Below are 25,687 nucleotides of genomic sequence, written 5' to 3'. Positions count from 1 at the left end.
ATTTACCAGTGATCCTTTCTTCACAGAGACTGGAAGGTGAACACAAACTTGTGTACTACGTCACCTTTACAAGAGCTAAGAAGTCAAGTTAGAGACAACACTGCCTATTTATCATATTAATAAGAAAATATACATTGGAGAAAGCAGAAAGGAAAGAATTCCCAGGACATCCCTCCACCTGCTCTACAAAGTGTAGCATGAAGGGAGAATCCCTCCCTTCCCAGTTGGGGTAGGAAGAAGGAAGTCCAGACCTGAGACACGAAACCCAGCACTGGGCCAACCATGATAAACAAAAATAACAGTGCTGGACAGCTTGTTCCTTCTCCCAGCCAAAAGCTGAAGACGGAGAGCATTTGAGTCATCCGAAGCCAGATGGTGGAAGAAATTTCTCCAACTCTACTGGCCGACAACAGACCAAGACTGAAGCCAATAGGGAGTGGGGGAGATAAGGGAGCTCAGGGCTTTACTTAGGAGCTCAAAGTCAGGCTTGCCAAAGTGAGAGGCAGCCACTCACTGCTAAAGCTCAAAAGTCTATTCTGCCAGGCCCCTAGACTTACCCTGGCAGGGACCTGTGGCCCAAAGGGAAGGCCTCATCTTGTCATGTATCACTGCCAGACTTACACAGGCCTGGCGTGCACCCCCAAAACTGCACATGGCTTTGTGACTGTGAGATCCAAGGGTAACACAGTTAAATGCCAGCCTAGACTGCCAGGTAGCTGCCTTTTCACTCCTCACCATTTATGGGCAGACAACAAAGAACAAGAAGACTCTTTCATGGGACTCAGTGCCAACCTTTTTTTTTTTTTTTTTTTTTTTTTTTTTGGACAGGCAGAGTGGACAGTGAGAGAGAGAGACAGAGAGAAAGGTCTTCCTTTTCCGTTGGTTCACCCTCCAATGGCCGCCGCGGCCGGTACGCTGTGGCCGGTGCATCACGCTGATCCGATGGCAGGAGCCAGGTGCTTCTCCTGGTCTCCCATGGGGTGCAGGGCCCAAGCACCTGGGCCATCCTCCACTGCACTCCCTGGCCACAGCAGAGAGCTGGCCTGGAAGAGGGGCAACCGGGACAGAATCCGGTGCCCTGACTGGGACTAGAACCCGGTGTGCCGGCGCCGCAAGGCGGAGGATTAGCCTAGTGAGCTGCAGCACCGGCCCAAGTGCCAACCTTTCAAAAGGCTACCAGAAAACACACCAAACACCAGAGTAAGGGAAAAGGTTTACTGTCACAGGAAGGGGACCTGACAGGCCGGAGAGAGAGCCTGTACGGAAAAACAGGTCTTGTTATAGCCTTGCAGAGATAAGGAAGTGGGAGCAGCAAATCCTGTTAGGATAGGGGTAGAGTTGACAACTGTGGTTGGGCCAATCGGTCACCTGGCTTCTGGTAAACCAGGCTGGACATAGAAACTGAGACTGAAACTTATTGCATAGATGGCAACTGGACCAGAGCCTAAAATGGCACCCAACGTTTAAGATGGCACCATTTACACTAACATTGTCCCCTTTTGTTTTTTTATAAAGTAAGTGTCATATAGGATAATATTGGCCCCAAGAGCCCAGGGAGGGTGAAGGGATGATTATCTGTCTTCTGCAGCTACTTTCTGCGGGCATGAGGTGATGTTTCAAGCCACAGTCTCTGGGCAAGGAGTATATCTCTGTAGCAGCATTTGGTTGACTGCCTGGTTGGTGAATGTTTTTGTTCCTTCCATTATCATTTCCTATAAGCATTTGAACAGGCAAAGTAATATAAAGGTCAGGGTGAGAATAGTGGCAAGTGGCCCTAGGAGGGGCATCAATCAAATAATGAGAGGATTCCAGAGAGGAGAGGAAATGATGGGGTTCCTGGACACTAATGAAGATTGTTGGATGGATACAGTGATGTGTTGAAGAGTTTTAACATTCTGTTACCTGGCATTATTGATTAACATAATAAAAACATTGTTTTTCCAGGAAGACAAAAGTTTTCCATTTTTTAGCTGTTATAAGGTGCAAGGTCCAGCTGTTCTGTAGTACCACACCTGCTAGTGAGGTGATTTGGCTTTGGAGACATCACGTAGCATGAGCTGAGTTCTCAATAAACCTAGTGAACTCCTCTTGTAACTGTTAGAGTTGCTTTTGGAGTCAGTTGATTGAGATAACATGGACCAAATCTGTTCCTGAGATCATTACTGAAGAGAGGGAGGTGGAGAAGTTGATCCCAACCAAAACCAGGAGAAAGACTGCTCGTCTCTTTGGGGGTAGAGGGTTTATCTGTAGGAAAAAATCTGAATAATCATACAATGTTAAGTGAGGGTTACAGGACCACCACTACACCCAGGCTCAGAGTAGAGCCACTGATGTGAAATTAGAGGGTATTATTACAAAGGAATGAGGTCCCAAATGGGCTAGATAGCATCTAAAACAAAGGACAGGGTCATTAATAGAGGACCTAAGAAAGGTGCTATCTAAACCACCAGCAAGTTTCCCCATTGAGAAGCAAATAGAAACTGATGGAAGGAGCTCAAAAATAATCTGGTAGGTTTTAAGGCCTTGCCAGTTGAGTCCCAAACCTATCTATCTCTTCACATGGGGTACATAATAAAGGAGGTATGAAGCTCCTTAGGGAAGGCACCCTATTGACTTCCATTACCTAGCTGGCCTGGGAGAAAAGCTGACCAGCTGAAGGCAGGTGGTATCTCTAATGGGAAATTTACAGTTTTGCCTACAATGTTGCTGACCCTACTTGGCTGTCCCCTCAGCAGCTGTAGTTACTTTGGAAGCTGGAAGAAGTGAAGGGCTTCTTAGCGTAGAGCCAACAAGGGCTATAGCTCTGACCTGGGAGTCCTTGGACTCCAGGGCAGTTCCGTTTCCAGCGACCCAACGCTTGCTGGCAGAGCTGCCAGGGCTCTTCATAAGCTGACTTCTACTGCAGCCCTGACTTTCCACCTCAGAAACCACTGCAATGGACCAGCCTGTTGGGTCTCCTTGATGGCAGACCACTGAATAGAGCAGCCATTAATTGGCCCACCACTTATCTTTACATTGCTTCTGCTGCCTAGCCTCCTTTTCCTCTGGATTTTTGTTAAAGCCAACCACAGGAAACCCTTAAGAGGATGCAAGTCAAGGGGGTACTCCATCCCAATACTTGGTGACCTAAACTAGAAATCTATAGTCACAGGCATGTCCTGATAGTTTTTCTGTGAGATAAATAATGCCCAAGAGGAAAGCTATATCCTATGTAATTGAGATAAACATCATTTCTGTTAACAAAAGATCATTATATTTTAACTTTTGGACATTTCTATCAGTAGCATTTAGCAGCATGTCACATCTTGACAGTAACTTTATTATGTGCCAAATGGCCTTATTAGTTGTTATCTCTAAGATGAGAGATATATACTTTGATATTTTCAAGGGACCTACTAGAAATATCAAGGTCCAAAGAATTTGGAGCTTTGATTTTTGAATGCCTGTCAAAGATGTCAAGAAGGCTTAAAATATCTGGTAGAAATAGGATCTCTTAATACCATGACATAATAAGGACCAGAGTTGGTCATTGTTACAAAACAATCACCCGAATGCTTTAGAATCAATATATATATTTAAATGGACCATAAGTCTTAATAAAAAACTCAGCTGTTTTTAAACAATTAGAACTTAACAGAGACATTAAGAGAACACAATATATTACTTCAATAAGACACAAAATCTGTGCCTCTTTGGTCATCCCAAAAACCAGAAATAAAATCTTAACTATAAGACTACATGGAATCATTCCATAACATGGAACAATTTTAACAGAGTCAGAACTAAGGAAGATAAAATAGCTTACTGGAGCTGTCTAGAAAACTGACAGTCAATGAGTGAAACAAAAACTACACACACACACACACACACACACACACTTTAACAGAAGATCAGATTCTAATTCTATGTCAAAGAAAAATAGATTACTATCTTTTGTATCCAAAATTTCTTTATAATCTTCTGTGACTTCTATGTACCTTCTGCAACCTACTTAAAACTTTCTCTCTTTTTCATTCCAGTCTAGAGTAAACTAGCCATTAGGATAAATTCTTACAAGCTATGTCCTTTATTTATTTAAAATTCTCTTTTAATCTTACCCTTTTTATTAATAACACTTTTATGCTTAAACCTGATGCCCAGTTATAGTTGCATATTTTTTTTATGTATGAGGTTGTTATTTACCAAAGACATCTCTTTAGATTTTAAATTGAATTTGAGTCTAGTTTTGTTTTTACCAAAAAAACACCTGAATCCAATGATGCCTAGTCAACAGTCACATCCTTGGAACTTTCTCTGAAATAAACACATGTTCATGGACCACTTCTGCTTCTATGTGATGAGCAGAGTCAGTTTGATGAGTCTCCTATACGTGGGCCTGTTCCCAAACGGCCCTTCGCTCCTCTGGGTGGAGGGTCTCAGTGGAACATGGGAAGGCAAAACTTGGAGCAAGGACTGGGTTTGGGTTAAGGTAGAGAGGGTAGAAATGGATAAGGGCTGGTTTTGAGATAAACAAATGCCACCTCCTTTTCCTGCAGGAGGGGGAGTTGCTGATTAAATAGTGAGAACCAGTTTGAATGGTGGGCTTTGAGGTGGTTGAGTGGGAGGGTCCTGTGTTAGGGCCAGTGCTGTGGTTTGGAGTGGTAAGGTAGGGGTTCAACTGCAGGGTTGACATAGAAGAAAAGTGTTTTAGGCTTTTCGTGGAAGCTTTGGAAGTTCAGAGAACATGAGGTGTAAAGAGAAGACTTAGACATAGGGAATCTCTTTCCACTTTTCAAATTCTCACAGAAGTGATAGAGATCCCAAATAATGCCGGGGTCAAATGTGCCATTAAGTGGCCATTTGGACAGATTGTCAAGGTCATACATGGGCCAAGCCTGATTACAAAGAAAGATGAAACAATGGCATTTGAGATCTGGGGCCAATTTTAGAGCAACAAGATTATTTAGGAGACAACTGAGAGAAGAGTTGGACAGAACGTGGGACAAGGAAGCTCCATAGTGAATGGTAGAGGTCAGACTAGTGGATAGCAGCTGTCCCCAAGTCCAACGAAGAGAGTAAGGGAGCAGAGGGTAAGGGTCGTAACCTGTACCCACTGGAGCCTGGGGTGTAAAGCCTGTAGAAGGGAAACATGGTTGAGTCATCACCCACACCTGCTGTTGCCTGGGACACGAAGTCTGTACAGGAGACCATAAAAATTGTGGTGCCTGGCACCAGGATTTTGGGGTAAAGATGTGCAGAACCACAACCTGTAGAAAATCACAATGAGAGAATCCTCTGCCCACCCCGTCTTATCTCAGGATTTTTGAAGGCCTGTGTGTAGATGGAGATCATGAAGCATTCAGTGGCAAGTAAGGCAGTCCAGGGGTGTGTTTTGTGGTTGGCTGGAATCCAGGATCCTGAAGCAGCTCTCATCCCCAAGGGGAGAGCAAGGTCAAATGGAGAGCCTGGATCTGAGTGATGTCACCAATGGCCACCATAAAACCCACCCAACACCTGAGGAAGGGCAAGGTTTACTGTTGGCCAATAAGACCGCCTCTCCATGCACGAGAGAAACAGCAGCCTGTACTAGGAGAACAGGTCTTAAATAACTTAGCAGAGATAAGGAAGTAAGAACAGTAAATTCCATTGGTTGGGCCATTTGTTTACCTGATTGCTGGTAATTAGGCTGGACTTAGGAAACTTAAACTTATCTCGGAGAAACTGAAAAATTTTTCAACTTTTATTTAATGAATATAAATTTCCAAAGTACAGAATATGGATTACAATGGCTTCCCCCCCATAACGTCCCTCCCACCCGCAACCCTCCCCTTTCCCACTCCCTCTCCCCTTCATTCACATGAGGATTCATTTTCGATTCTCTTTATATACAGAAGATCAGTTTAGCATACATTAAGTAAAGATTTCAACAGTTTGCTCCCACACAGAAACATAAAGTGAAAAATAATAGATGATTTTTTAAATGATGATGAAATCAGATCAGACCTATTGTCATGTTTAATCCCAGTGAGAGTCAAGTTGGGAATTGATAATTTCTTCTTTTTTTTTTTTAAACAGAAGATCAATTTAGTATACATTAAGTAAAGATTTCAACAGTTTGCACCCACACAGAAACACAAAGTGAAATATACTGTTTGAGTACTTGTTATAGCATTAAGTCTCAATGTACAGCACATTAAGGACAGAGATCCTACATGAGGAGTAAGTGCACAGTGACTCCTGTTGTTGACTTTACAAATTGACACTCCTGTTTATGGCATCAGTAATCTCCCCATGCTCCAGTCATGAGTTTCCAAGGCTATGGAAGCCCCTTGAGTTCTCCTACTCTTATCTTGTTTAGACAAGGTCATAGTCAAAGTGGAGGTTCTCTCCTCCCTTCAGAGAAAGGTACCTCCTTCTTTGAAGACCTGTTCTTTCCACTGGGATCTCACTCACAGAGATCTTTCATTGAGGTTTTGTTTTTTTTTTTTTGTTTTTTTTGTTTTGTTTTGTTTTGTTTTTTGTTTTTTTTTGTTTTGCCAGAGTGTCTTGGCTTTCCATGCCTGAAATACTCTCATGGGCTTTTCAGCCAGATCTGAATGCCTTTAGGGCTGATTCTGAGGCCAGAGTGCTGTTTAGGACATCTGCCATTCTATGAGTCTGCTGAGTATCTTGCTTCCCATGTTGGATCACTCTCCCCTTTATTTATTCTATCGATTAGTATTAGCAGGTACTAGACTTGATTATATGCTCCCTTTGACTCTTAGTCCTTTCATTATGATCAATTGTGAACTGAAATTGATCACTTGGACTAGTGAGATGGCATTGGTACATGCCACCTTGATGGGATTAAATTGGAGTCCCCTGGTATGGGAGAAACTGAAATTTATTGTACAATATGGCGACTGGGCCAGAGCTTAAAATGGTGCATGAGTCTTAAGTTGGCACCTCAGGTAAGATGGTGCCAGTTTCACTAACATTTGCTAACTAGGATGAACAGAAATAGTTTAAGAAACAATAGCCGAATAAATGATGATTTTAAAATGTGTTTTTGAAAATAGCCAAAAATTAAATATTAGTGTCAATGAATGCTAAATAAGAATCATTTTTTAAAATTTCTATGTTCTAGAAAGTCAGAGTGACAGAGAAGGAAGAACAGAGATGTGTAGTGTATTGTTTCACTCCCAAATGGCCGCTAGTGCCCTGCTGCGACTGGCCCAGGCCAGAGTCAGGAACTCCATCCTGGTCTCTCACATGGTGGCAGGAATCAAGTGGTTTAGCAGGAAGCTATATTTGAATCAGAGTAGCAAGGCCCACCTTGTCTTACCTCAGGTTGGAGATCAAGGAGTGTTTGGTGGTGAAGAAGGAAGTTTAGGGGGTTGTTTTGTGGTTGGAAGGAATATAGGCTCCAGAGTAGCTCACATACCTGAGAGGAGAGCAAGGTTGATGGGTAGAGCCTGGGTCTGAGTCACGGTACCAATGAAAGGCCACCACCAAACACACCAAACACCGAAGTAATGGAAAAGTTTATGGTCAGGGAAGGAGGGACCAACAGGCTAGAGAAAGTGGGTGAGAGAGAGAGAGAGCAGCTGTATGGAAAAGCAGGTCTTATTATAGCCTTGTAGTGATAAGGAATGAGAGTGGCAAATCCTGTTAGAATGGGGGTGGAGTTGATGCTTGTGGTTGGGCCAGGAGAAGAAGGAGCAAGCCAGGCTGGACTTAGGAACTGAGACCGAAATTTATTGTACAAGAAAGTCACTGGGCCAGAGCCTAAAATGGCCCAGGAGATTTAAGATGGTGCCTCAGAGAAGCCAACACCCTTTTCACTAACATCTTGTAAAACCCAACAATAAAAAAATACTAACAGTCCCTATTAGCCTCTGAATCTGCCTTAGAGCCAAGTGGAGGTCCATAATACCAGGAGATTAGACATATATCCCAGAGGAAATCACCTCTTGGTGATTGTTGTTGCCTCAGACTGCAATTCCACTTACGCAGAGATACCCCAAAGTAGTGTGGACTTGGGCCCTCCATTGGTCTTTTGGACTATAAGGTCCATTTGTGATCCTTGTGGTCATAGGACTTCACGCCTAGAGCTTCGCCAGCCCCCAGGAAGAGACTTACAGGGATAGACTGTTCCAGCTTAGACACGTCTCCAGTTCATTCTCAGTATCACACCAGCTCTGGATTTGGGACAAATTTAGGTTTGGTAATTTTTCTGGGGCTGAAATAGTGAGAAAATATCAACAGCAGGTTCATGGTAGACTTTGTCTGTGAGTGCCATCTAGTGTCCATTTATTGCTGAAATTGCAGAAGTGACCATCGGATCACAGACAATAAGCACTGCTTGGAATTTCAAGGACAGCCACAAAAGCCAGAAAATAGACTAGAAAACATGCCTGACCATTCAAAGCACAGACAACATTGTATGCCAACAAATGTCAACACCTTTCAAGAAACCATGACCTCATCTAATATAAAACATGCTAGAAACAAACTAGAAAGCAACTGACATTTGAAAATTATCAGTGAAGAATTCAAAAAAAGCTGTTTCAAGCAAACTCAATAAATTTCAAGAGAACAAAAAGAAACAATTTAGCATTGTAACAGAGACTTAACAGAAACATGGAAATAACTAAAAATTACCAAACAGAAATGCTGTAAGTGAAAACTGCAATAAGTGCTATAAAAAATATGATACTGTAATGGATCAAACAGAAGAGAGAGTCACTGAGATAATTCAGCCTGTTGGAAAATACATATTAAGAGGAAAAAGAAGAATAAAATTTAATGAAGACAGGGCTGGAATTGCAACCCAATAGATAATGCTGCCACCTGTGAAACCAGAATCCTATATGGAAGATGGGGAAGAAGCTCCTGGCTTTGGACAGGCCCAGCTCTGGCCATTGAGGCCATTTGGGGAGTCAGAAAGCAAATGGAAAATATCACTCTCTCTCTCTCTCTCTCTGTCCCTCTCTCTTTGTCTTTCAAATAAATAATCTTTTTTAAAAAAAATGAAGAAATATTATAGGAACTTTTGTACACCATTTAAAAAAGTAAATGAGTTATTGTGATCAAGCAACACTTTTGAATGCAAAAGCAGTAGAATGTACACTTATATAGATAACAACAGCAAACTCCCAAACCTAGAAAAAGATACAACTATCCAAATATAGGAAGAGCAAAAATCAACAGTCATATTCAGCCCAACAAATCACCCCAACACACAGTACCCCAAGGGCAAAGGTAATAAAATTATTCTCCAAAGTTCCAAGAGAAAAGAACATCCAATATTCACAGACTATAAAAATCAATATCCTTAAAATGTTCATACTACTCAAAGCAATTTGTAGATTCAGTGAAATTACTATGAATATATCCATTTTATTTTTAACATAACTAGAAAAACAGTAGTAACATGTGCTAGAATCATAAATAACCCAAGATAGTCAAAGGCAAGTGGCATTACCACAGTAATGGGAACATGTTGGAATGGAAAAACAGACACATAAGCCAGTGTAACAGACTAGAGAGCCTAAAATTAAACTCATACATCCAATCCAATTGATCTTTAGTGAGTTGCTAAGAATAGACATTGAAAAAAGGACATCCTTTTCAATAAATGGTGCTAGGAAAGTTAGAAACCCACGTGAAGAAGGGAAGTGAACTAACATTTCTCCCCATATCCAAAAATCAAATCAAAATAGATCACAGATTTAAATGTAAGACCTGAAACTTTGACATTATCAGTAGAAAACACAGAGGAAATGTTTTGGGACACTGGAATGGGCAACATTTATTTGTAGTAAGTTCCTAATAGCATAGGAAACAAAAGCAAAAATAAACAAATGAGATTTTGTTATACTTAGAGCTTCTGCAGGCAAAAGAAACAGTCAACAAAGTAAGACAACATGCAGAATGGAAGAAGATATTTTCAAGCTATACATCCAACAAGGGACTAATAACCATAATATATGAGAAACTCAAACAAATCCATAGCAAAAAAACACCAGAAGCTGTGGAGGGTAGGGAGAAAGAAGGGGCAGAGGAAAATTGTTTAAAAAATACTTATAGTTAGATAGGACCAAGAATTTTTGGTGTACTATTGCACACTAGAGTTACTATAGATAATGATCATGTATTATATATTTTTTCTAAGAAAAATCCATAAGAAATAAGAAATAATTGTTTTCAGCAGAAATTTGATGTTGGAGGAGACAAATATGTTTATCCTGTCTAGATATTATACTATATATATATGTGTGTGTGTGTGTGTGTCAAAACAGAGGATATAGCTTCTTTGTGGCAATTTTTAAAAATGAAAATAAAACAGGAACTAAATGGAATGTGCAATGCCAGATGCTATCCAGGAACAGAAATTAGAAGTTAATGGAAGGTTTGTGAGATTTCAATAAGATCTATAGTTAATTTGGTAATGTTATAATGATATTGTTCTATTCTTATTGATAGTATAATGGTTATATAAGCTGCTAAGAATAGAGGTAGGGGCCAGGGGGGTATAAGAAAATTATTTCTATTATTTTTGTCACTTTCCTATATTTTAAATATGTAACTGACTTCTTTCTACAAGTTTGCACTTCTTTCTACAAGTTTGTCAAGAACATGCCCCAAATAAGCAAGTACTTCTGTGTTTTTCCTTGTTGATAATCCATGTCTTCCTTCAGATTCCAGGCTATTTTCACTGGGATCTCAACTTACCAACAAGTTCATAAAAAGTTTTGACTTTATAAATTATTCAATAATTTTGTATTATAAATTTAGAAACAAATTTTCTCCAGGCTTCTACATAATAAGCAGAACCTGAAAATCCAAAATACCATTTTCACTGCATAACTGAGTTCCTAGAAAGTCAGGGAAATCAACAGGGGCAAAAAGCAAAGAGAAAAAAATTAAAACAAATTCATGGGTGTAGGGCATTAAAGATGGTCTCATTCATCCATGTGTCAGCAGGTTTGCACCCATGAATTAGGGTCTCCTCAACTAAATTAAGTATTAAGAAGATAAATAAATCTAGACTGGTAAGTTTAAGAATAAATGGTTGGCCTGGAGAAATATTTTACCTTGCTTTAAGAACAGTCAAAATGTATAGATTTTATAACTTCTGTGATTACTTATGTTTTCCAATTAACTAAGTCATTGTTGTCTTGGGGTATTTAAGTGTTGCTGTAAGTCATGCATGTGTCTGTGAATTAACTTTTTTGGTTGAAAGCATAATTGGGTTTATTAAAGTAGAATCCTTATTATGATTAAGCTGAAAGCCATATAGCAAGAAAAACAAATGTAAACAGAAAAATTATGAACAATGCAGTTAAAATAATAATTTTCATAATTTTTCCCCTCTGGAGATAAAGCTTTGGAAAACCTTTAACTCTTCTGAATTCTTTTAGCAATAATCCATGACAGAAGACTAATGAGCCTCCAAAATCATAAAGTGATGAGTTTCAGAGAGTCACAATGAGAAACAGAATTTCAGGGAGTATTAGTGAATTCTAGAATTTAATTATAGTTAAACTATGTACTCTATGAAATTATTACAATTTAAAATATAAAAATTGTATTTTATATGTGTAAAATAGACATTGTAGAACATACTAAAACCCAAAGATTTAATGAGTTCAGTATCAGTTTATAGACTTCTTACCTAAAGGTATAAAGAAAAGCTTGTGACCACTGAGCTGCCAAATGTTAAAAGTATACCAATGCTGACAGGAAGACCAGACAGAACTCTTGCTTGAACATCTCAAAGTATACTCATCTAAAGGATACAAAAGAAAGCAGAAGTACAAGCTTCCAGTGGCCGAAAACCCTCCTCAGTATTGAGGCACACATTTACAAAAGGCAACATCTAAGTGAGTTGGAAAATGAATCCAGGAAGCACAGCTGTTCCCCTCCAAGTCCAGCCTCATCTCCATATAATGCACGAGAGAGTCCTGAGAGCGCCTTACCTTTCAATCACATGGTTCCATACGAAAAAGTATGAATGCAGATTATGATGCTTTATCTTTCATCTAGGGCTTCATTTTTTAAATTAGCAAACATATTTCTGAAAGAGAAGGAGAAGAATCCTTACCAGCATCAAAAGCAGATTTCTAAGTCAAGAGTGATCCATATTCAGATTTTTTTCACTCACGCTTCTACGCTGCAAAATACACTTACGTCCCCCACACAATTACACAAGTGTCCATTCATGAAAAGTGTGGGCGTGAAACCAAGAACAAAGGAACATAGTTTAAGATCTAAAGAAAGACAAAATGTTTTCCATGCATCTTTTTTTCCCACATAATGGCTTTTTTGGCATCCTTTTTTCCTTTTGTGTCAGTATTAACTATAAAACAATATAAAAATCAAAATAAGGTATCCACAATCTCTCCTTTGCTTCTGACAACATTTATACTATAGTATATAGCATAAAATACAGTCTAGTAGATTTTCTAGTAGTGAATTGCACATAATACATGAGTACTTTATCTGTAAAGATCCCTCAAAAGATTTTACATAGGTGTGGTTACAATACAAATAAGGGATAAGACAGTAATCAGAAGCAAGAAAAAAAGTGGAACTGTATCGTATAGAACTGAAGGAAGAAACAGTGTAAGCAGTAACTAGAGTACAGGACAGAGCTGCGTGCTGAGCAAGCTCCTTTGTGAATTGCCTCACAGAAGGGATGTACTACATTGCAGCCTAACAAGGAGAGATCATCATAAGTAAATAGTCTGACCTACCTTCTTCTCCCCTGCCCAGCTGAAAGCAAGAAATAAAGGTTGCCTCTTACTGGATCCCATAATCTCAGCTTCTTAGCACAGAAACCAGGATGAGGGGCGGTTATATGAAGAAGCAAACAGAAGATTTCTAGTACCTATCAGAAACACGAATTCCTGAATAACAGTAGAGAACACATAGCTTCTGCAGCCATTTACCCAAAAGAAGGTGTAGGCTCTGCCTGCCCAGGCCCATGTTCTCTTTCCATTATCACTAGATATTACTACTCCCTCCACTTGGGACAAATGAGTGACAGAAGTGTTACACTGACACAGCCCCCTTTGTATGGAAGAAAAAATAATGAGAGGGCCCAAAGACTTCCCCTAGAAACATTCCTCCAATGTTTTCTTCTAATAGTTCACTGGGCTTAACCATCAAGGTTTGGGTCAACCAGGATGAAACTGTGCCGCACCAGGGGAGGACACCAGGGTCTAACAGGATAGTTCCCTGCCAGGCCACTAATACACACACCCTTTCTGAAGTCACACCAGAAATACCAACCACTGCCCCATTAGAATATTCATCATGACCCACTGGCAGGCAGGGTAAATCACGACCTCGGGAGGCACATGACCTTAAACAAATCAATCCTGAGCCATTCTTAACTCAAGGCAAAAATATGTATTCATTATACACTTTCCATTCCAAATTATGTCCTGCTGAGTTGTCATGAACAGCTCACACGAAATGTTACGAGACTACATCTCAATATTAATGTATTCAAATAAGTCAATAAAGAAATGTCCCAAATTTGAATATGTGTCCTCTATCAAATTGCCAAAAATTAAAGTCTAAAATTAAAGTCTAAAGAAAGTATGTTCCAATGAAAATTAATTCTCTCATATTTTACAAATTCAAAAAAGTTGAAGTTAAAAAATATTCAGCCCCAACTTCTTGCGCCTAGTCAGTTTTGGAAGAATCTCTATGATAATTGAAGAGCTGTGGCTTGGACATATTCTCATTGTTAAGGGTGTAGTCTTGTGGATTCAGAGTGGATTCTACCTCCTGGCACAGTTATCATGCTCTTGAGTAGTGGAGTGGATGCATCCGAGGTCTCCAGCCATGCAAATCTTCAGTACTTAGGAACATGCTTCCTGAAGACATTGTGGAGCCTGGAGCTCAGTCCAGGTCTCCCATGTGGGTGGCAAGGACCCAAGTACTTGAGACATCATCTGCTGCCTCCCAGGAAACTCTATCAGAAGCAGAGGAGTTGGAACTTGAACCAAGCACTCTGATATGGAATCCCAAGTGGTGACTTAATTGTTGCATCAAGTCCCCACCACTGGCCCTCATTTTTATAGTGAGAAGAAATATAAAATGGTTCCACAGTCAGGAATTATGATATAAAAAGCTATATTGAGTATTCATAAAAATTTGACTGAGAAGCAAGGAATGATCTTTTTAAAATACCTAAATTAATGTCAGTGAAAATCAGGACAACTAATTAGTAGCAAGAATAAATTGTTAGGATAAAGATTTTTTAAAATGTTAACAAAAATCTACCAAAAATTGATTGAGGAAATATTAACAAAATAGTTACTACCAACTGATTGATTTCATAGTTCACTAGGACACTTTGGCAGTACTTAGGCTGTAATGAAGCATTTTTCCATAATTATATAGTATTTACTAAAAATTTATGAGAGCTCTAAGAGAATATACATAATATAGAAGCTACAAAATTGATGAAAAAAAAACTGAGAGACATTCTAGGAAAAGCTTTAAAATAATCTTAGCCTTCATGCATTTTCAAATCAAAACTAGAGTTAGATATTATTTTATACCCACTAAGGTTACTATAATCAATGACAAGCATTGGGAAAGATGTAGAGAAACTGAAAACTTATTATACTGCTGGTGGGAGGTACAGCTTTTTTGGAAAATTGTCTGGCGGTTGCTCAAAAGGTTAACTATGGAGTTACCATGTATACAGTAATTTTATATCTACCTATGAACTCAGGAGAAATGTCAGCCTCTGGCCACATAGAATCTTGTATATGACTGGTTATGACAGTCTTGGTCCTAATATCCAAGAAATAGAAAAAAATCATTTGGAGGGTGAACCAATGGCAAAAAGGAAGACCTTTCTCTCTGTCTCTCTCTCTCACTGTCCACTCTGCCTGTCAAAAAAAAAAAAAATCAAATATTCATTAACTGATGCAAGCTGGAAAGTCTTGTTCCTAAATCTCTGAGAGCAACAAAAGCCATATAATCTACTAAATCAAAATACTTCTTGAAATCTTCAGACAGCTGCAGAAACAGGATGACTCAGCTGCAAACTAAAGAGACAGGTGCCTCCAAAAAGAGATGTGACAAGAGCATTTGCTTACCTACATAGACACTAGATGCCAAACCATCAGGTGGAAAGATTCAGCTACATTCATAAGCAAATCTCTAAAGACTTAGAGTCAAGTAGAAGACTCCCCGGGAGCCACAAACAGGAAACATAAATCTAAGCACAGTCCATCTCCAAGCACATTACTGGATGCTCCCTCTGGGAGTAGCGTTACAGATGACAGAGAGCAAAATGCATGGCGTTCTCCAAGATACACTTCCATTTACAAATATTTTAAAGAAAATTGCAAACATTTTTGTATAGACATAAAATATTTCCTGCAACTAAGTCTGAGCACTTTCATCATCTTAGATTTTCATTTTTTATAAAATTTTTCTCCATAAGTCCAAACTATATTCAGCAAATATATTTATAGAATTAAGCCACTTTATCCTTAAATTAGCTGTAATTCTCTTTAATTTCTTACTGATGTAGATGGTCTCATTTAAACTCTGTGCATTTTGTTCAAATCAACTCTGAATTTTGAACCAGGTATAATTTGGGTGTTAGTCTTTTTTTTCCAAAATTTCCAAGTAGCAATTTGCATATTTTTAGTTTTTAATAGCTGCACTTTCTACTGCCCCACCATGTATTTATTTATTTATTTATTTATTTTTTTGACAGGCAGAGTGGACAGTGAGAGAGAGAGACAGAGAGAAAGGTCTTCCTTTGCCGTTGGTTCACCCCACAGTGGCCGCTGCGGCCGGCACACTGCGCTGATCTGAAGCCAGGAGCCAGGTGCTTCTCCTGGTCTCCCATGCAGGTGCAGGGCCCAAGTACTTGGGCCATTCTCCACTGCACTCCCTGGCCACAGCAGAGAGCTGGACAGGAAGAGGGGCAACCAGGACAGAATCTGGCGCCCCGACAGGGACTAGAACCTGGTGTGCCGGCACCGCAGGCGGAGGATTAGCCTAGTGAGCCACGGCGCCAGCCCCCATCATATATTTTTGAGCAAACTGGGAAATTACTTATGTCTCTCAAATAGCCCTTTAGTATACCAGCCTTTGTTTTGCCCATTATTTAATTTTTAAATGTTTCTTCATTTCAACTTCTGACTGAGTAAGTTGAACACTTTGTATTTTGTTCTCTTATTTCTGAAATCACTTTATTCAGAAACAAAATAAGCTCGAAGTTATTTTTTAATAATAGCCTCCTGGATTTACCACCTTCTGTCTACAAACATAAAATGTTTTACAAAATCATAGTATCACCGGCTAGCTCTACATTGGTTTTGGTTGTTCACTGGTTACATCTTGATCGTGATGAAATACTCAACACTTGCTTTAAAATTCTTAACTATGAACTGATAGCACTAACTTGTGCTTTGGAAACTGACATTGGTTGTCAACAAAATACACTCAGTCAAATGTTCTACCAAGTTTGGAAACCATGTTTATCCCAAAACTCAGGATGATTCTTAAGGACTATTGATTGATTTATTTGTAATATACATGAATTCTGGAGCAAAAAAACATGGAACCATAACCCATGCACTGATATTTGATGAAAGTCTATATATGTTATGATTAAGGACTAAAAAATAATTTTAAGTAACTAAAGAGAAACACACAATTAGAAATACATGACGCACTCCAACACACATGTAATCCACAACATAAAAAGTTGTCAAGTGTACAGGGTCCACCCCATATGTTAAATGCATGTGATGTATTACAAGAGTCATCATTCTAGCTCAGTGTTGTTAAAACAATTTACTTCTTAGAGGACAAAAAAAGGGAAACATAGCATTTGAAATTAACATTCTGGAATCTGCACTTTTCAAACCAACTACAGAAATAGAATATTTTCATACACCCCTTCTCTCTGCCTCACAGCAGTTTTAAAGCCAGTTATCTTCAGCTTCCATTTGAAATATTTAATTTGTTATAAACCATTAGTCAGAGATGTATAGCCATCCACAAGCCATTCCACTAACCACCGACAGGGAACACTGTGGGCACCCATTGGCAGGAAAAAATTATCACCAAGATAATTTCCATAAAATCACCTCTGCTTCTATAATTTAGAAAAAATGGACTATACTATCACAAATTATGCTGTTTATATGCCCGCAAATTGCTCATTTAACAATATTCATTAAAACATATACTTCACAATTTGTTGACATTTTTCACACAGTAAAGGTCTTGCTATTTTCAATTTGAAAGAGTGGAATTGACTGGGCTCTTAAAGATTGTCTAGAAAACAAAAGTGCTAATCAAAACATGAGCAATAAAACAATCATAAAGTAGTATCAGTTGATGTCCAAAAATGCAAAACACACTCAAGTTGATAAAGTGGCAAGTATAACCATCTGACATTCTACAAAATATCTCAAGGCTTTACCAACTTAAATTCATGAGTTAATTCTGTCACATATAAAACATTGAGTTTCTCAAAGCTTTGAGTTTGCTGGAAGTTATGAGGCAAATCTAAAATAATCCTTAATTTATTTAGTTATAAAGATAGTATGAAAGACTCTTACCAAAACCTCCTTTTTATGCTAGATAATCTAATTTTACCTGTGGGGAGCAACTGGGAGCAACTCGGACTGGACTAAGTTACTGGAATTAAGACTTATTCTATGCACCTGCTTTCCCACAATATGGCGCTGAGAAGGGAGAAACAGCTTCTACACAGCTGCCTCCAGTTCAACCAATAAACTGTAGGACCTGCTCCTGATTGGAGGAGAGCAGCGTACTCGGCGTGTGGGTAGCAGAGTTGGGATTGGTGAAGAGGACTATAAAGGAGGAGAGAGACAACATGCACCAGGAACATCTAAGGGGAACACCTGTGCAGCCCCCGAGAGAGCCGGCCGGCGGTGTGCCGCTCCCCTGCGGAAGTGGGGAATGTGGCAGGGGGAACCGCCCTTCCACGGAGGTGGAAGGGATGGTAGCCAAGCCGGGAAGAGCCAGCAGCAAACCCGGGGAGGGCCGAACAGACAAAAGAACAGCGCAGGGTCCTGTGTCGTTCCTCCACAAAGACGGGGAGCAACATTACCTGTAGCCCTGAAACCAGCAGAGGCTGTTTGTAATTCATGACATAATTCAAACTTCTTACAGCATCTGCCCCCTATCTGTATAACTTGGTGAAAATAAGTGGATGATGAAGATTTGAAGTAAAGACCTGTTCAGGAATATAAGTAAAGAAAATTAAGATCGTAGAGACTGGTGCTGTGGCATAGTAGGCTAAGCCTCCACTTGAGGCACTGGTGTTCAAAATGGACATCCATTCCTGTCCTTGCTGCTCTTCTTCCATTCCAGCTCTCTGCTATGGCTTGGACATCAGTGTAAGATGGCCCAAATGCTTGGGCCTCTGCACTCTCGTGGAAGGTCCAGAAGAAGCTCCTAGCTCCTGGCTTTGTATCAGCCCAGCTCCAGCTGTTGTGGCCATTTGGGGAGTGAACCAGTGGATGCAAGACCTCTCTCTCTGTCTCTCCCTCTCTTTGTCTGTAACTCTACCTTTCAAAATAAGATGTATATATGTATATACAAGAAAATATATACATATATATGTATATATAAAGAAAACAATGTTTGTTTTCTATCCTCCACTGTTTTCTGCAGAAATTTCATGAAAAATTTGTCAAAATGTTCAATTAAAACAAAACCCTTAAAACCAACTATTTGGCAATATAAACTGCTGGAAACATCTATGTGCCATGGTGAATGAAATTTACCTGCCATATGACCCAGCCATCCCACTCCTGGGGATTTATCCAAGGGAAATGAAATCACTAAACAAAAGAGTTATCTGCAACCCCATGTTTATTGCAGCCCAATTCACGATAGTTAAGACATGGAACCAACCTAAATGCCCATCAACCAAAGACTGGATAAAGAAATTATGGGATATGTACACTATGGAATACTACACAGCAGTAAAATAAATGAAATCCAATCATTTGCAACAAAATGAATGAATCTGGAAAACATGCTTAGTGAAATAATACAGTCACAAAAGAACAACTACCACATGTTCTCCCTTATCTGTGAGAATGAATAGAGCACCCAAATTGAAATCTGCATAAATGAAATTGACACTTCGAGAAGGGATGACTTGAGCTGCCCTTGTCTTGACTGTTGAGAAACAGTTTTGTTTCATTGTTTTGTTTTTCCATTTTTTCTCTTCATATTATTTGTTGAACTCTTTACTTAACACAGAATTAATCTTATGTATATACAGTCAATTGAGGAGAGATCGCAGTAAGAAATAAGAGTGGGAATAAGGGAGGGAGGAGGAAGTTTGTAACTGTAAAGTTGTATAGTTCTGCATACATTCCTAAGGTCTAACTTCTAAGGGTACAGTTTAAAAACTTGTCATGGGACCCCAAATCCCATTAAGCTGGATAATAAAAATGTCATCTTAAGTGTTAAAGTGAACATATAGATAGGATCACATGTTAAAATGATCATATAGATAGGATCAAGTGTGGGGTAATTATAGTAGATAGAATTAAGAAGGAGAGAATGTTCCACAAAGCAGACTCATAGAATGACAATTGCTTTAAGTAACACTCTGGCCTCAGAATCAGCCCTTAAGGCTTCTTGGTCTGGCTGAAAAGCCTGAGAGCATTTCGGGCATGGAAAGCCAAGATACTGTGACAAAAAATATCCTACATAAAGGATCTCTGTGAGTGAGATCACAACAGAAAGAAGTGGCCATCAAAGAAGGGTGTGCTTTTCTCTAAAGGAATAAGAGAACTTTCAGTTTGCTTATGGCCTTGTTTAAATGCTGCCGGAGTTTGTGGATTCAAAAGGCTTCATAGCCTAGGCAGTTCATGTCAAGAGCTCAGGTAGTCACTGACATCATACATAAGAGTCTTATCTGTTAAATCAATAACAGGAGCCACCGTGCACTAACTCCCCATGCAGGACCTCTGTCCTCAATGAGTTGTATTATGAGAGTTAACCGTGATACTTGTTTTCAAACAGTTTGTATGTGTACATGTGTGTATACAATTTGTTGAAATCAGTATAAAGTTGGTCTTCTGTATAAAATGTTAATTGAAAATGAATCTTAATGGAGAATGAGACTGGGAAGGAGAGACAAAAGAGGAGGAGGGGAGGAGGGCAGGTATGGTAGGAAGAAAAAGTATATTCCTAAAGTTGTACATATATTTGGATTTCTTAAATAAATTAACTTAAAAAATAAAAAAATGCATACCTACCATCTGCTATATAGGTAACTGAATACATTTTAAGTAATTTTGTCAATGTTTCATTAATATAAGGATGCACTGTGAGTCTAGATTACTTTCATCCACTTCTCAAATTTAGTCCAGATATATATTGCCTAAGGCCAACTGCCAACATTATGTTTAATATGCTCAACTTACATGCCCAGATGAAGATGAAATAACTGCCATTTTTATATATTTCCCCAAGACAGCACAATTTATATTAGATTGCCTGTTAAAGAAATATGCCTACTGATTACTATTTGAAATTTATTAAATATATGTATATGTGTATATATATATATATATAAAATCTGTTAATATGGTGGACTTTAAGTAAAAGGAAAAAAGGAAGGAAGGGAAAAAAGGAAGGAAGAAAGTGTGTTGAGGGAAGGAAGTGTTGTGATGTATCTACGAAATACACAAAATCTCTTTTCTTTATATTAGTAATTAAAAAGCCAAAAAAGTCAAAATGAAAGAATGAAACCTACCCTAAAAATTTAAAAGGTATATAAAAGTAACCTTAAGAAAAGGGCAATAATATCAGAGGGATAAATGACCCAACCCAAGATTCCACAGGGATAATGGAGCATATGAGCTCTCTCAAGGAGCATTTTGGATTCATGGTGGCTCACTGCCTGAGTTCTGAAATTTTACTGGATAGGATGACAGCAGAACAAAACAAGGACAGGAAATGATTAGAGATACTTACATAAAATAGAGCTGCAGGAGGGTGCCAACTAGCAAAAAAAGAAATCACTGCAGGGAGATAATTTTCTGTATCACCCTCATCTATAGAATGAGAGAAGGAAAAAAGAAAATGAGTGTGTCGAAGAATTGCTCATTGTAAACATAAGCACATGAAATTGGAGTGATAATTCAAACCCATTGGAAACTTTAAGTACAACATTCAAAGCACTGCCATCAACAAATTTACTAAATTTATAGTCTCACATTCATTGAAAAACAGATAAAAAGAAATGAGAAAGCCCTCGTGAACAAGGCTACAGAGAAGCAACCAACCACAGGGTAAGGCTACAGAAACTGAAATGAACATACACAGAACAATCAAAAAAAAAGGTATGCAAAGGAAATGAATAAATTTAAAATTTAATAGAGATGTCCAAAAGACTATTAAATTTGATCAGGCAGTGGGATGCATGTGTGCGTTTACATACACACACATAGACATGTACACACATGTATATATGAAAGAAGATGTTACAAAACATTAACAGATGCTTCTGGTATTGGCAGAGAAGGCTATCTTAAACCCTTCTGATGAGAACAACAGAAAATGCTGGAAGCAGTATTTACAAAAATTTGTGCAAATGTATCAACAATCTAATGAGGCAGCAAGAATGCAATGGACTGAAATAAAAAAAGGAATAAAAAGCACACAGATGGGCCAAATTGTGGTTCATTTGATTCCACTGAAGTATCTGCAGACCTAAAAGCCCTGTGACACTGGCTAGGAAGCTGAACACAGTTTTCTGGTTAGTTTGTTTGTTTGTTTTAATTTCATGGAGCTGTGGCAACAAAATTGTATCTTAGGAAATTCCAAGAAGCAGTTCTTGTAACATTTAAGACTTTCGCTTGGGATTATGAGAAGGCTACATCTAAGAGGTAGACCTAAGGTAAGGGCTACAACAGATATACCCTTAAAAAGTCTTTAAACTGGCTTTACAATCATGAAACTTACTATGCCAGACTGTAATTCCTTTTAAGAAAAAGGCCAACAGTTTCTAAAGCAAATGCAATACAACACACTTCTACTAATTGATCACACAATTCACAATGTCTGGGATCTGATAAAAATGACCAGGTGAAGAGGCTGGCACTGTGACATAGCGGGTAAAGCCACCGCCTGTGTTGCCAATATCTAATATGAGCACAGAGTATTTGATTGTTTTTGTGACTATTGTGAATGGGATTTATCTTAGAAGTTCTTCCTCAGCCATGGCATTGCCTGTGTATACAAAGGCTGTTGGTTTTTGTGCATTGATTTTATATCCTGCTACTTTGCCAAAATCTTCTATGAGTTCCAATAATCTCTTAGTAGAGTTCTTTGGGTCCCCTAAATAAAGAATCATATCATCTGCAAAGAGGGATAGTTTGAGTTCTTCCTTCCCAATTTGTATCCCTTTAATTTCTTTTACTTGCCTAATAGCTCTGGCTAGAACTTCCAGAACTATATTGAATAGCATTGGTGAGAGTGGGCATCCCTGTCTGGTACCATATCTCAGTGGAAATGCTTCCAACTTTTCCCATTCAATAGGATGTTGGCTGTGGGTTTTTCATAGATTGCTTTGATTGTATTGAGGAATGTTCCTTCCAAACCCAGTTTGCTTAGAGTTTTCATCATGAACGGGTGTTGTATTTTATCAAATGCTTTCTCAGCATCTATTGAGATAATCATATGGTTTTTCTTCTGCAGTCTGTTAATGTGATATATCACATTGATTGTTTTGCACACATTAAACCATCCCTGCATACCAGGGATAAATCCCACTTGGTCTGGGTGGATGATTTTCCTGATGTCTTGTTGCATTCTATTGGCGAGAATTTTATTGAGGATTTTTGCATCTATGTTCATCAGGGACATTGGTCTGTAATTCTCTTTCAATGCTGCATCTTTTTCCAGCTTAGGAATTAAGGTGATGCTGGCTTCATAGAAAGAATTTGGGAAGACTCCCTCTTTTTTGATTGTTCTGAATAGTTTGAGAAGAATTGGAGTCAGTTCTTCTTTAAATGTCTGGTAGAATTCAGCAGTGAATCCATCTGGTCCTGGGCTTTTCTTGTTGGAAGGGCCTTTACTACTGTTTCAATTTCTGTCTCAGTTATGGGTCTGTTTAGGTTTTCGATGTCTTCCTGGTTCAATTTAGGTAGGTTGCATGTGTCCAGGAATCTATCCATTTCTGATAGGTTTGCCTGTTTGCTGGCATACAAGTCCTTGTAGTAATTTCTGATGATTCTTTTTATTTCTGTGGTGTCTGTTGTTACATTTCCTTTTTCATCTCTGATTTTATTGATTTGGGTCTTTTCTCTTCTTTTTTTAGTTAGTTGGGCCAATGGGGTGTCAATTTTGTTTATTTTTTCAAAAAACCAGCTCCTTGTTTGGCTGATTTTTTGTAATTTTTTTTTGGATTCAATCCTGTTGATTTCTTCTCTGTTTTTAATTATTTCTCTTCTCCTACTAGATTTGGGTCTGGTTTGCTGTAGATTTTCTAGATCCTTGAGGTGAATTGAAAGCTCATCTATTTGGTGCCTTTCCAATTTCTTGATGTAGGCACCTATTGATATAAACTTTCCTCTTAACACTGCATTTGCTGCGTCCCATAAGTTTTGGTATGTTGTGCTGTTATACTTCCACTTTGACCATGGCCTTGTCTAAATATGATCAGAGTCGGTGAACTCAGGGGGCTTCCATAGGCTTGGCAGCTCATGACAAGAGCCTAGGGTGATTACTGATGCCATAAACAAGAGTGTCAATTTGTTAAGTCAACAACAGGAGTCACTGTGCACTTACTCCTCATGTAGGATCTTTGTCCTTAGTGTGCTGTACATTGAAATTTAATGCTATAACTAGTACTCAAACAGTATTTTTCACTTTATGTTTCTGTGTGGAAGCAAACTGTTGAAATCTTTATTAATGTATGCTAAACCGATCTTCTGTATATGAAGAGAATTGAAAATGAATCTTGATGTGAATTGGAGGGGAGAGGGAGTGGGAAAGGGGAGGGTTGCAGGTGGGAGGGACGTTATGGGGGGGAAGCCATTGTAATCCATAATCTGTACTTTGGAAATTTATATTCATTAAATAAAAGTTAAAAAAAATAATATGAGGACAGGTTCTATTCCCAGCTGCTCCACTTTTGATCCAGCTCTCTGCTAAGGCCTGGGAAAGCAGTGGAAGTTGGCCCAAGTCCTTGGGCCCCTGTACCTTCGTGGAAGACCAGGAAGAAGCTCCTGGTTTCGGATCAGTGCTGCTCCGGCTGTTGTAGCCAGCTGTGGAGTGAACCAGCAGAAGGAAGACCTCTCTCTCTCTCTCTCTCTCTGACTTTCAAGTAAATAAATAAATATTTTAAAAAAGTGACCAGGTGCACAAAAAAGAAAGAAGGAAGGAAGGAAGGAAGGAAGGAAGGAAGGAAGGAAGGAAGGAAGGAAGGAAGGAAGGAAGGAAAGAAAGAAAGAAAGAAAGAAAGAAAGAAAGAAAGAAAGAAAGAAAGAAAGAAAGAAAGAAAGAAAGAAAGAAAGAAGAAGGAGGAGGAGGAAGAGTTGGGGGAGGAGGGGGGGAGGGGGAAAGAGAAGGGGAGGGGGAAGAGAAGAAAAGAAGGAGAAGAAGAAAATAAGTGACTCCACATCTGCGGTCAGGGTGGGGCGATCAGTTAATAAAAAGAGATATAGGAATCACAAAGGTGATAAACTTGGCACACAAGAGCATTTAAATGACTACTGTATTACCCATATTATCCAGTAATGAAAAAAATTAACATCTAACATGTATAATAGCATAATAAATTTCCAAAGCACCACACTGATAAAAAGAAAGCAGATACAAAAGATTACATTACTGCATTCTTTTATGGACAGAAAATGCGGCATGAAGATCAGAGGTTGCCCAGAGATGGGGTTCAAAAAGGGATTTGCTGCAAAAGAATCCAGAGAAAACTTTCTGATGTGATGAAAATGTAATGTAATTTTAATCTAATGTAATGAAAATGTGATTTTAATGTAATGGGGTTATATGACTGGTTGTTACACGACTATATACATTTATGAAAACATATTGAACTAACTATGTTAAAAGGATAAAGCTAAGTGCATATCCATGACATTTCAGTAAACCTGATTTTAAGAAGCAGTGGAGTGAAGGGAGAACAGTTAAAGCTAATTCTTATAACACCAGCATCCCATATCATTGCACAGTTGAAATTCTGGCTGCTCTGCTTCCTATCCAGCTCATTCCTAATGCACCTGAGAAGGCAGCAAAGATGGCCCAAGTGCTTGGCCCCTGCAGATGGAGTTCCTGGTTCCTAGCTTTCACCTGGCCCAGCCCTGGCTGTTGGGGCCATTGGGAGAGTTAACCAGCAGATGGGAGATCAGAGTTCGCTCTCTTTCTGCTTTTGAATGAATGAGCGAAATAATTTAAAATCACTAGGCATTTAATATTGTATAAATGATCTTTGTTTAGGTTTGGAGATAGTTTATAGCTTGAAACAAAACTCTTAACCTCCTTTCATTGGAAAATTTTGAATTCAACATTCAGTTTCTCAGCTGGAATTTCCAGATGAAAGCATAGAATGGACCTTTGACTCAAGAATGTTTCATATTAACAGCACATTGTATAGTCAAATATTTTTGGGCCAGACCCCAGTTAGCACAGACAGGGCTCCATCTCTATAGTTTACTTAGCA

The sequence above is a fragment of the Oryctolagus cuniculus genome, chromosome 14, assembly GCF_964237555.1.
Source record: "Oryctolagus cuniculus chromosome 14, mOryCun1.1, whole genome shotgun sequence".
Lineage (NCBI taxonomy): Eukaryota > Metazoa > Chordata > Mammalia > Lagomorpha > Leporidae > Oryctolagus > Oryctolagus cuniculus.
This window is presented reverse-complemented; position numbering follows the sequence as displayed.